Source organism: Solanum dulcamara, chromosome 12, assembly GCF_947179165.1.
Source record: "Solanum dulcamara chromosome 12, daSolDulc1.2, whole genome shotgun sequence".
NCBI classification, from domain to species: Eukaryota; Viridiplantae; Streptophyta; class Magnoliopsida; order Solanales; family Solanaceae; genus Solanum; species Solanum dulcamara.
The window spans coordinates 24,441,717-24,453,155 of record NC_077248.1 but is presented as its reverse complement, the minus strand read 5'-3'; the positions used below and the strand labels follow the sequence as shown (position 1 = coordinate 24,453,155).

Sequence of the window (11,439 nt, the reverse complement as noted above, 5' to 3'; positions counted from 1 at the left end):
AATTGGTATATATATTTATTATAAATGGTTTAAAAGTTGGTAAGAGTAATAGTATCAACTATAAATTCTGTTCACATATGAATAAATGATTGGTATTTATACAATGGTGGATTTTTTTTTACAAAATATAAGTTTGTGAGTCAATTTGGTTTGTGAGAACAATGTTATATCTGCTTTACAAATATGATTTTTTTGGCATTTCTAATAATATTCATCCTTGTTTCTATTTTAGCATTTTTTATTTTCAAAGTGTTAGCCCCGATTATCAAAAGGCCGAAGAAATTTTCTACTTATGATTCATAAAACGATTAGATCCGAGCTCTTGGAATTGAAATAAATTTGACAACAAATCACAAAGTCTTGTTGATTTTCTCTCTCTAATGAATTGGGGGTCCTCTTTAAAATTGTCCACTCATAGCCCAACACATAAAGTACATTACATATTCTAGGAATTGACGACTTATCCTTTCTGTGACTTTGACACCGGACGTTCCCAAAATAGGGACTATTGGGTAAATTCAATATAATAGACACATATTTGCATTCTAGCCTTCTTTCTCCTTTTGGAGCTTATTCAAAAGAGAATCTAGTACTTCTTAGTTGTGAATATCAAATCTAGCTGTTTGATGTTCAAGAATTCTTGTTTAGGCAGTTCATACCATTCATATATAGTGTTTTAATCTAAGATTTCAATTCTTTGGTGTTTTAGCAATAACATATTCTTCCATGGGGCTAAGGTCCAAAATATGAAAAAAACAATCATTTCCACAACTCTATCACCTAGTCAATTCTGTTCCACTTAATCGGTCTTTTATGTCCACATATATTTTTGGCTAAGGAATGGAAATCTTTCTCCTGTTATACGATTCCAATTTTCATTTCATATGGGAAAAGCAATATTTTTCTCAACAATGACTTTGTCATTTGATCCAATAGTGTTCCATTAGATAGGAACAAATTTGATAAATACTCATAACTCTCAAATAGAGTGTTAGGACAGAAAGCTTTCATTAGATAATGAACTATTGCTTTTAAGCCATTTCTGTCAATTAATCAACAATTCGAAGTGATTTTCTTGCATATTTTTGATAAACTAATGTTTATATAAAGATGTAGGAGGATCTGTTTGGGAAGTAAGAATCCCCTTTGACATCTCTTGATTTGCAAATAATTCTTGATGTGAAAACCCAAAGACATGGAGCTGATCTTTGAATAAGCAAAATATAAAATATTGAGAAATTATCCATATATAAAATCATAATTATTGATATGGACCTTTTTCACAGAAAAAGGCTTCGTGTGTTCCAATAAAAGTATAAATGATATGAATTATTCAAGAATCTAAGTCGATTTTCTTTATAAAAAGAAGATATCAATGAACTTCAATGAAATGATTTCACGGAATTCAACCAATTGTCTTGATGGTGAAATATCACTAAGAAATAGGAATCTGCTTATCAAAGGATTTTCTGCGTTATTTCTAGTATGGAATGTGTCAATCATCAACTTTGATATCTTATTGAACAAAAATGGTGATATTGTTTCTCCATTGATCAAGAATTTTGATTTTTGAAAAGTATCAAGATCGCCCAATAAGAAGAGTTTCAATTTTTTCAAATGAATAATTTGAAGATCTATTGATTCTAACAACTGTTTACAAAGTTCATAATTCAGACCTTTCAATTCATAGATGTAGCTCTCGAACCTATGAATGGGGAATTCCAAACCTCATACAGGAAAAAGAAAATGAGTTAGACAAAAATAAAAGAAATTTGGAGAAAAAAGAAGTGACTTGGACAAAAAAACAAAGTGACTTAGAAAAATTTGTTCTGTCGATAACCTCAGATCAATCAAATGAATATTGATTAATACATAATCAATTGAACACTACTTGAAAACGGTTCTTCTGCTCCAAAATGGACAGTTCCAAATGTTCTTAAAACTCTTGCTCCCATTGGATGGGTCCTCTCTTCTCGAGAATCCATACATCCCTTATCACTAAATGGATAGGTATCTCTCGAGCCCATGTTTAAGTTCGACCTCAATGAAAAAATAAACTGGAGCACCTAACAATGCATATTCAATAACTAAGAACTACAAGATTACCCTTTTCATTCTGGAGTGATGGAAGGATCGTACCATTCGCGTCATTTTTTTTCATGACTCAAAATGGAAATGGAGGCAGGTTTCTTTCCCCGGCTAGGTCTAGCCTAGGTAGAGATCTGAATAGACTAGACTATTAAAGGGCAACGTCCACGGACTTGCAAGATTGATGATCTTACGTAAGCACTCAATGTCACAAATAGCAATAAGAAGGGGCAAGGGCATACTTTTAAGGTTCTCTCAAGCTCCCAAAATCATGTTTAGAATAATGAGCTCAAAATTAGAAATAGTTCAGCGTTCATGCCTAATTATTTCTGTAGAAATGGATATTTGGCCGCAACCGCGAGCTCGCTGGTGTGAAAACTTCTAAGCAGAGGCGAAAGCCACTTTGATTGAACAACTTCATAAAAGAACTATTATCACGTAGAAGCGAGTGCACATGCGTGAGCCGACACTGTTGATATGGACAAGGCCCCATAGAAGCAGATTACCCATTATTAGCCATTTTCATAGTAGCATACCAAGGCTCGTCGGTGCGGCCCAAATATCACAGGTGTGATTTTATAATGGTCAACTACACCTTTACGATTCGAAGTAAGCGGTCGCTAGCAGTATATAACCAACGTAGAGTGGGGTTGAATCCCACGAGGAACAATGTGTAGGCTATTAAAGAAATAAAGAATTACAAACTACTATTTTGAACTCAAAATAAAAGATACAATTATAATATGTAGATATTGGTAATAATTTAGGGTAGGGGAATAGGAAAGAACAAGGACCAAATTTTTTTCAAGCAAGGATACCTATGGGATTTAGTAATGAGAAATCAATCAATGCCTATACGATCCATTGCATATTAGCTTCATACAACCTCAATCAATCATAGGTAAAATTATATATCCCTTAGAATCTAAATCATCCACCTACTTCTCTTGAATATAGGCAAATATTTCTCAACTATTTTTTTCGAAGCTAGTTAAGTGACAAAACAATTAATCCAATTATAGGCATTGCATGAATTCACTATTTCTAGCTAAAATTCGATATATGGGTTGTTACACCTCAAATTATGCACTAATCAACTTTTTCCAACAACAATTGACTCTCTTCAGTTCAATCAAAGTAAATGGGCAAGTTTAATGAGTGATCAAATCCATTAGGAAAGCCATTACATCATGAAATTGATTAGATACTCAAAAATCAATTCATAAATAAGAAAATATTCAACCAATTATAAAATCACAAGATGAAAATCAATAACCCACAAATTGTTTATTTCTAACATAAAATTAAAATCACCAATTAACAACTACACCAAGAATTTAAGCATTACAAAGCAAAGAGTTGAAAATGGGATGAAAAATAGTTACAAATTAAGCATTCAATCTTTACTCTAATGGTGTTGTAAAAACTTTCTCTCAAAGCTATGCCCCAGTTCAAGAATTATCCAATCATAATCAGTATGTCTCCCAAATAGGGTTGTGCATGAGTGTATTATCAAATTTAGGATCAAAATATTAATTTCCAATACTGCCCTGGACGCCTGGCAGTTTTCTTCATTGCAGTCACGACTAGATGACAGCGATCATGAAGTCAATGTTGACTAGACCATCGCGGTCACGACACATGATCATTCTATCGTGAAGCATTAATTTCTTATTGGCCATGATCGTGACCAGTTGACTTTACAGTCACGAAGACCATTTGTTGCCAGTTTTGATTTTTCCCATTTTAGCCCTCTTTTAGCCTCGTTATCACTTGATTTCTTTAGTTATTCCTCAAATTATTTTATATTTCATTTTTTTGCAAAATATTAATAAAACCACATCAAATGTACTCATTCTCACATAAACAAGGCAATATATGAGCTTAAAGACAAGATAAATGACTAAAAATACCCACTCATTAACACTCCAACTTAAAAACGTTTATTATCCTCAAGAAAAACAAAATCAAAAGCACAAGAGGAAATCAAATTTAGCATAACACACTTTTATTTGAACTAAGGATCATAATCATGACTCTGGTTGGTACTAAAAAATAGTCCTTATGCAACTTTTCACAGAAGAAACCCCCTCATTCTCATGGTACATTTTTTAAGAACCAAGAATCATTAAGTAACAACAACTCAAACTCAAGAAGTGACTCAACTCTTTAGATCTTTTACATGCTCACTTGATTCAATTAGTATTTTTCAAAATCACCACTTAATCAACTTAAATGCCCTCACAAGAAAATAAATGTCCCAAAACACTCACAAAGTATCTACGAGTGGGACAAAAGCACAAACACTCACACTTACAATTAAATATCTTATGAACACAAATGGCATACCATTGGCTTGCCCATATTTTCAATCAACATTGACTCAACTTCATTTGGTTAGAAATCTCAAAGGACTTTGCTTGACCCCGTATTGTAGGCTTAGGGAAGGTTAGGATATCATTTAGGTATAAGTGACTACACCCTCCTTGAACTACTCAACAACTCATCATTTTCCAACTTTTCCACCTTTTCTTCACCTTTCAAACTAATTTACATTTTACATTTTCATTTCCACTCTAGATGCCCCACATGCAGCCATTTTCAACTTTTGAAGGATTCAAGTCTCATTTATTCACTTCCTTTCCTTTTTTTCAATTTTTTTTATATATATCAAGCTCTTACATGATAGGAATATCTTCTATGAGTTTCCCATAACACCCCCAACTTAGGCTTTTAGTCTCAACTATCACAACTTCAAGTTCAAGGAGGGAAAGGGTTCAAGAGAGGAATATCTTTTCAAAATGGGTAAGGCTTGTAATAAGGTTGTCAATAAAATAGATTAGGCTCAAAGAGAACAACTAAGAGTATTTAGTGCAAAGGTGGAATTTTTAGGCCAAGTGTACTTCAAGAACAATCAAATAAATCCTAAGATCATTTTTCCAACTGAACCTAATTAAGATAAATATTTTAAGATCAACTGAGCATGTTCTAGGCCGTACAAGCGAACACAAGGCATTATTCAACAACTCACCACACATGACATGAAAATCACTCACGATGGTTCAAAATCTCATTTTTTTCAAAATACAAGTGTCACGACCCAACCCCGTAGGCCGCGACTAGTGCCCGAATTGAGCACCCAAACGTACCCTTATCCCAAATTAGTCTATTTTTTTTTTGAATAAACCAATGTAGTGATTAGTAGAAATTGCTAAATATATCATAAAAGTAGATATACGCACGAGAGTTGAAAGGTTGTCACAAAACACACAAAAATCCAAACCATATATACAAAACCCACAACATAACTCTGTCTACAGACCTCTACAGATGATAGCATAGTCATATGACGGGACAAGGCCCCGTCGTACCCCTGACCAACATATCCAAATATACAGAGATAAAGTCAGTACCAAAATACAAGCTCCGAACAAGGGAGCACTGTCAACGACGCAGCAAATATCCTAAACAGGTGGATCAGCAAATCGAACTTCGGTACCTGCGGGCATGTAACGCAGCCCCCCCGAAGAAAGGGGGTCAGTACGAAAATGTACCGAATATGTAAAGCATGAATTGTAATAAATAAAATCATAATCTGAATAGTATGTGCAGAAAATAAAATAAATGTTCAGAATTTCAAAATATTTTTCATAATCCCAAATCATATATGCAAATACATATGCCGTATCCGGTCCCATTTTATGGGACTCGGTGAACAAAACATGGTCGCCCTCCTGTCATTGGCGCCACAGCACATCATAACACCAGAGTAGGGAATATCTCCGTAACAAATCATATCATATCAGATGGCCATATCAAATCATGTCATATTACAAACATATATGTACATGGCACAGCATAACTCCGTGGCATAACATTTACCACCCCATGTACATGTCATACCTGCCCCCTCACGTTGGGACACGGCGAACAATGCAGAGAAATACGCACGAAAACATATCCTGGCCCAGGCTCAGTGAAAGAATGGTTACAGTATGCACGAATAGAGTAGTGAGAAACTAAATGCAATTTAAATTATAAAATATTTATACAGACTCGATGGCATAATTTCGATAACAAATCATAAAAGGAAACTTGAATAATAATAATAGTACAAATACTTCCAAATATATTATGGAAATTTAACGGAATAATTATTCATATAATATTAGGAAGCATAGCAAAAAGTTTCTTTCAAATTTTCCCTAACATAATCCAAACGGAATAGTGGGGCCCACCTCGGTTAAATGTGGTGGCGCATACAAATCACGTGTGTTACACCTTAAAACATTATTTAGAAGAGTTTTAAGGTAGTCGGAATTTATTTGTGCAAAATCTAGAAGTTTAGACAATTTTTCCAAAACTATTCATAATTACCTAATTCAATTCTATTGAATAGAAAAGGGAAATTTTCGAGCGTCGATTTCGAAGAGTAGAGTGATCCCCGAGGTTCGTATTCACTCCTATTACATCTAGGACATGCCAAGAGAAGAAAATGTAAAACTTTACATACCTTTTTGGCCTTTTACGGTTGTCCAAGTTCAATTTCCGTTTCCTCCAAAATCTACAATTGGTCACATTTACCAATTACTATTCATAAGACTTTAAGAACTCAATTTTTCCAATACTTGTCTACAAAAATTTCGACAGCATCTCCCCTATATATATGACAACCCCGAGATTACAACTCGGCCACAATATCAACAACCAAGCCAACATCAACACCAATTCCATCAATAATCAACTTAAACACACCATAACATAAATTGATGTAATTTTCCAATTAGTGCAACAACTTTCAACCAAACTTTGCATTTCCAAATAAATATGAATATTTCATGTTCATAATTAATTTCAACTCATTCCAACATAGGTGAAAAATATTCCAAGTAAACTATTCAATATTCATCAATTCCATATTTCACCCAAAAATTCCATAAATGCAACAAAACTATTACAATTCATTTTCTTCTTTCAACTTCATAATCAAATTCATTTTCTTCTTTCAACTTCATAATCAAATTCATTTCCTTCTTTCAACTTCATAATCAACAACAAGAATCCATACTTTTAATAACTTACCTCCATATTCTTATAATATCATACTAAAATTACATAATTCCTACAACCCATTTTAATACCAACTTACACCATATAAACTTTATTTATATCCCAAAAATCATAACAACAACTAACAAATTATACAAACTTATTTTTTTTTTCCATTTCATCACCTAACCCATATTTCCAACTTCAATTAATTTCATCCAACTTCCATTTTCAACATCAAATATTTATCATACTACTATTCAAATACTACACCAAAAATACTACACAAAAATACTACACAAAAATTCAAGTCTTCTTGCCAACAATCTTACATACACATAACTTATTCATATGTCCAAATCCAACCATATAACTTCCATATTTCCATGGATTCTACACATCTCTACTTACTACAACATAAACAAACTTCATAACACAAAGAAATTGGATTAATTCTTACCTTTTCCTTCCAACTTCTTCACTTTACCAAAGCTTCAAATCAACCAAACAAGCCTCCTATCTTCCAAAAAAACTACACCATGTTGTAGAGCACCCTTGACTTAGTAGGAATACTAGAAAATTATAATTTTTGGGATGAAATTTGAAGGGGTAAATTTTTGGTCTTCTTGTCCGATTTTCTCTCTTGATTTCTCTTCTTTCCTTTGCTCTTCTTCTTTCTCAAATTGTGTAGAGAATTCTAGGATTTTATGACTAAGGCTCTCATGTGAAATTACCATTTTGCCCCTCACCTTTCCTAATATTTCCAAGTTGAAATTTCACCTTTGCCCTTAACCTTTTATAGTATTTCCATATGTAAAATTCCAAGTATACCCCTAACCTTTTATAATATTTCCATATGTGAAATTCCAATTTTACCCCTAACCTTTTATGGTATTTCCACATGAGTAATTCCAATTTTGTCCTTAATCTTTTATGGTATTTCCACATGAGAAATTTCAATTTTTACCCTTAATAAATTTCCAATATTTCCACATCTCAATTTAGTCATAAGAGTTTTGTATCCAACAAGGTCAAACATAGCCTTGCCCTTGACTTATTACCATTATCCCCAAATTGTCCTAATGTAAAAAATACGGGTCATAACAACAAGTGGCATCGAACATTCAAACTGCTAACGACTTAAAAGTCACAGAAAGAGTTACAAGACTTGTCATAAAATCATTCAAACATGCTCAACTTTCAAACTGGAGGGGTATGTTCAAAAACATTTTTTTACATGAAAGAATATGTTCTTTGTACCAACCAAGCCACGGCCTTCAAAGAGAAGACAATTTTTCTCTTAAGAAATCTATCAACCAATCCATCATTAGGCAAACTCATACATATATTTGGGACCGGCTACTCATACTTCACCACATATGATTACTCAGACTTCACTACACACATATGGATACTAGGACTTTACCAAACAACAACACTCAAACACACTCACAACCAACTAATGATTCGCCCTTAAGACAGTCGTCACTCTATCCATCATAGGGCATCACCATTCAACAAAACCATCACAAACTAAAAACAAAGAAGCTATCAAAAGAAATAAAAACTAATAAAAAATAAAAATAAAAAAGAGACCAATCCACCACAATTTACAAAAGCCCGACAAGGGCGCACCACATCCATCAAAATAAAGGCCCAACAAGGTCACACGTATCCATAACAAGACGAATAAGGGAAATATCAAAATAATCAACATAAGCATAACAATCATAAATCACAAATCCCAACATCTATCATACACAACAAAGGACCCTAAGTGAAGCACCCCCAACTAAGAATAATATTGTATCCTCACAGTACAACAATAAAATTAAAAGGAGAATACGAGGGCTTCCTGAGATGCCTCAATCAGAATTAGAGCTACTAGGGCCCGAAAGGACTTCATCATCATCATCTCCAAGAACCATAGAACCTTTGGAGTGTGTCCATCATCTTCGTTAGGAATGCACTTTTCTTTTTCTCATGCCTCCTTATCTTCTTCTGCCTCTTCTCGATTTTTGCCAACCCTTCTTTAATCTCCTGCTTCTCGCTCACTCACTACAGTAGATGTAATGACCTCCAAGGTCATTTTTGAAATTTTGTGTGTTTTACCATTTTACCCCTTTCTGTAGCTTCTTTATAGACCTTATATGATATTGGGATGGGTGGCATGCTCCCCAAGGTGGTTAGTTGAGTTTTTGAGTGGTTTGACCATTTTTGAGGCTTAAGGTTTGGAAGAGTTGACTTTAGTCAACATCAAAAGATTCAGGTATCGTATAAGAATTTCGACAGTTCCATTAGCTTCAAAAGGTCCATTTTGGTTTAGAGGGAAGGTTGGTTTGGGTTTAGGAGTCTTCATTTTGAGTTTAGGTGGTTTTGTCGTTTTAACTTTCAATTTTGACCAAGGATTGACTTCAGTCAACATTTTGAGTAAATGCGCTCAGATGAAAATTTTGTCAGCGTTGTAAGCTTTGAAATATCAAGTTTGGTCTAGAACGACCTTTGGTTTGGTTTCCAAGGTGGTTGGAATGAGTTTTTGGCCATTTGTGCATTTTAAGTGTTTTCTTTGAAATTCTTTGACTTGGGTCAATATTTCATCGAAACAACCTCCGTTGCAAAATCAGTCAATTCCATTGAGTTTGGAATGCCATTTCCAGTTAGGTAGCATAGTTTGTTTGTGTCAATGTGATTCCAAATGAGTTCTGAGCCCCCGTTGAGGGACTTGTTTCCCTTAGTGAAATGCACCATCACAGCTGCTGGTGCACCTAAAATTTAGTCTCTACGTTCACAGGACCTTGGTCGAGTTCGCAGAGGTCAAGCTTCTTCTTCTCTGCATTCGCAGGCCTCAGGCTGTGTTCGCGGAGGTTTAAGTATTTGTTCTCCGAGTTCGCAGAAGGTCAGCTGACTGATCTCCATGTTTGTGGAGCTTGTCTCACTGTTTACGAAGGCTAAATGGGGCCTGACAGTGAAATCTTTTAAGACCCGTTGCCAGCCCCATTTCCTCTCATTTCCCACATATCAAACTCTTTTTCTGAGAGCAAATCTTGACCAAATTGGATAATTCTTGTTCCGGTTTGTTGGAGATTCTTCTGGGAACATTCTGAGACCCTTCCTCATCCTAGAAAGCTTGTAAGTTTCACGTAATGTCATTGTTTCTTGTATTTTTGAACTATTCTAGGGCTTGAATTTTGTGGGGTTGTTTGAGCTCTTTCGGTGCTCGGAATGTGCCCATTTTTTGGGCACAAGTTCCTTGAGTTATTTGGGACCTTGTGACAGAGTTGGTTTTTGATTTCGTGTGTGGGTCCTAATGTCGAATATTGACCTAATTTTAGTTATGTTTTAAATTATAGTAATATGGGTATCATTAGCTTTGTTTTGATGTGTTCTTCGATAATTTGATAGAGTGGCATCGTTTGGAGGTGGGTGGGAAAGGAAAGGCTCAAGTTTAGCGGTTTGTGTGTGGTTTCAGCCTTGATATAGGTTATGATTTTCTCTTATTAGACTTGTCTTGGTTATAATTGGTATATTTTGAGTAATAGCATGTGATTCGGTTGGTGATTTAGGTATTGATATCCCATTGGGAAATTTGGAGTCGATGATCATCGTTAGTGACTAGTTTGGGGTTATGGTTGTTGGAGCCTTAGTGACTAGTTTGTCTTGGTTTTACTTCGCTTGAGTGACATATGATTTAGAAGAACTACTTGTGTTGTTTACCTCACCGGTGTTAAGAACCTTTTTAAAAGAAAGGACAAAAGATAAGATTAAGACCTTTGGTAAAGGAATAAATTTGAGGAATTTAAGAAATATGGCGATATTTTATTTATGGCATTTTGTTATTGATGAGATTGAGGTATGATTCCGAGCGGCCCATTTATTGACTTTGGCCTACACTTTATTTTATTTGATAAGCTCAAGGTGTAAATTCCGGGTGGCCCATTGATACATATTCTGGGTTATTATTTTGATGTTGATGAGCTCGAGGTATAATTTTGGGTGGCCCTCTTACTGATATGATCGAGGGTTATTCTGGGCACTCCATGCTACTTATGGGGATATTGGTCCGCATCTACTACTTTATATTCATTCACTCCTTCAATATTTTGCAGGTTAAGATTATTAATGAGATTTTCCTGCTTGGTTGGATTTATTTGACTACTGTATGATCTACCCGCACCCTCTTTCCCCGTATTCATAGTGTTATGCTTCTCTCTTATTATAATTAGTATCATCGTGTTGCTTATTATGTATTTATTCTTTCTGAGCGCAGTCTGCCTATAATGCCTACTGAGTATCTTATTTTTT

At 34.6% G+C, this 11,439-nt stretch overlaps 1 long non-coding RNA gene across 1 annotated transcript; it reads right to left on the bottom strand.

Moving 5' to 3' along the window:
• Positions 1–5,286: 5,286 nt before the first annotated feature.
• LOC129876550 (uncharacterized) lies at positions 5,287–7,849 on the bottom strand. The gene is made up of 3 exons (XR_008763385.1): positions 7,598–7,849; positions 6,602–6,652; positions 5,287–5,587 (listed from the first exon to the last, which is right to left on the bottom strand). It is a non-coding gene; the product is annotated as an uncharacterized LOC129876550 (long non-coding RNA).
• Positions 7,850–11,439: the final 3,590 nt, after the last annotated feature.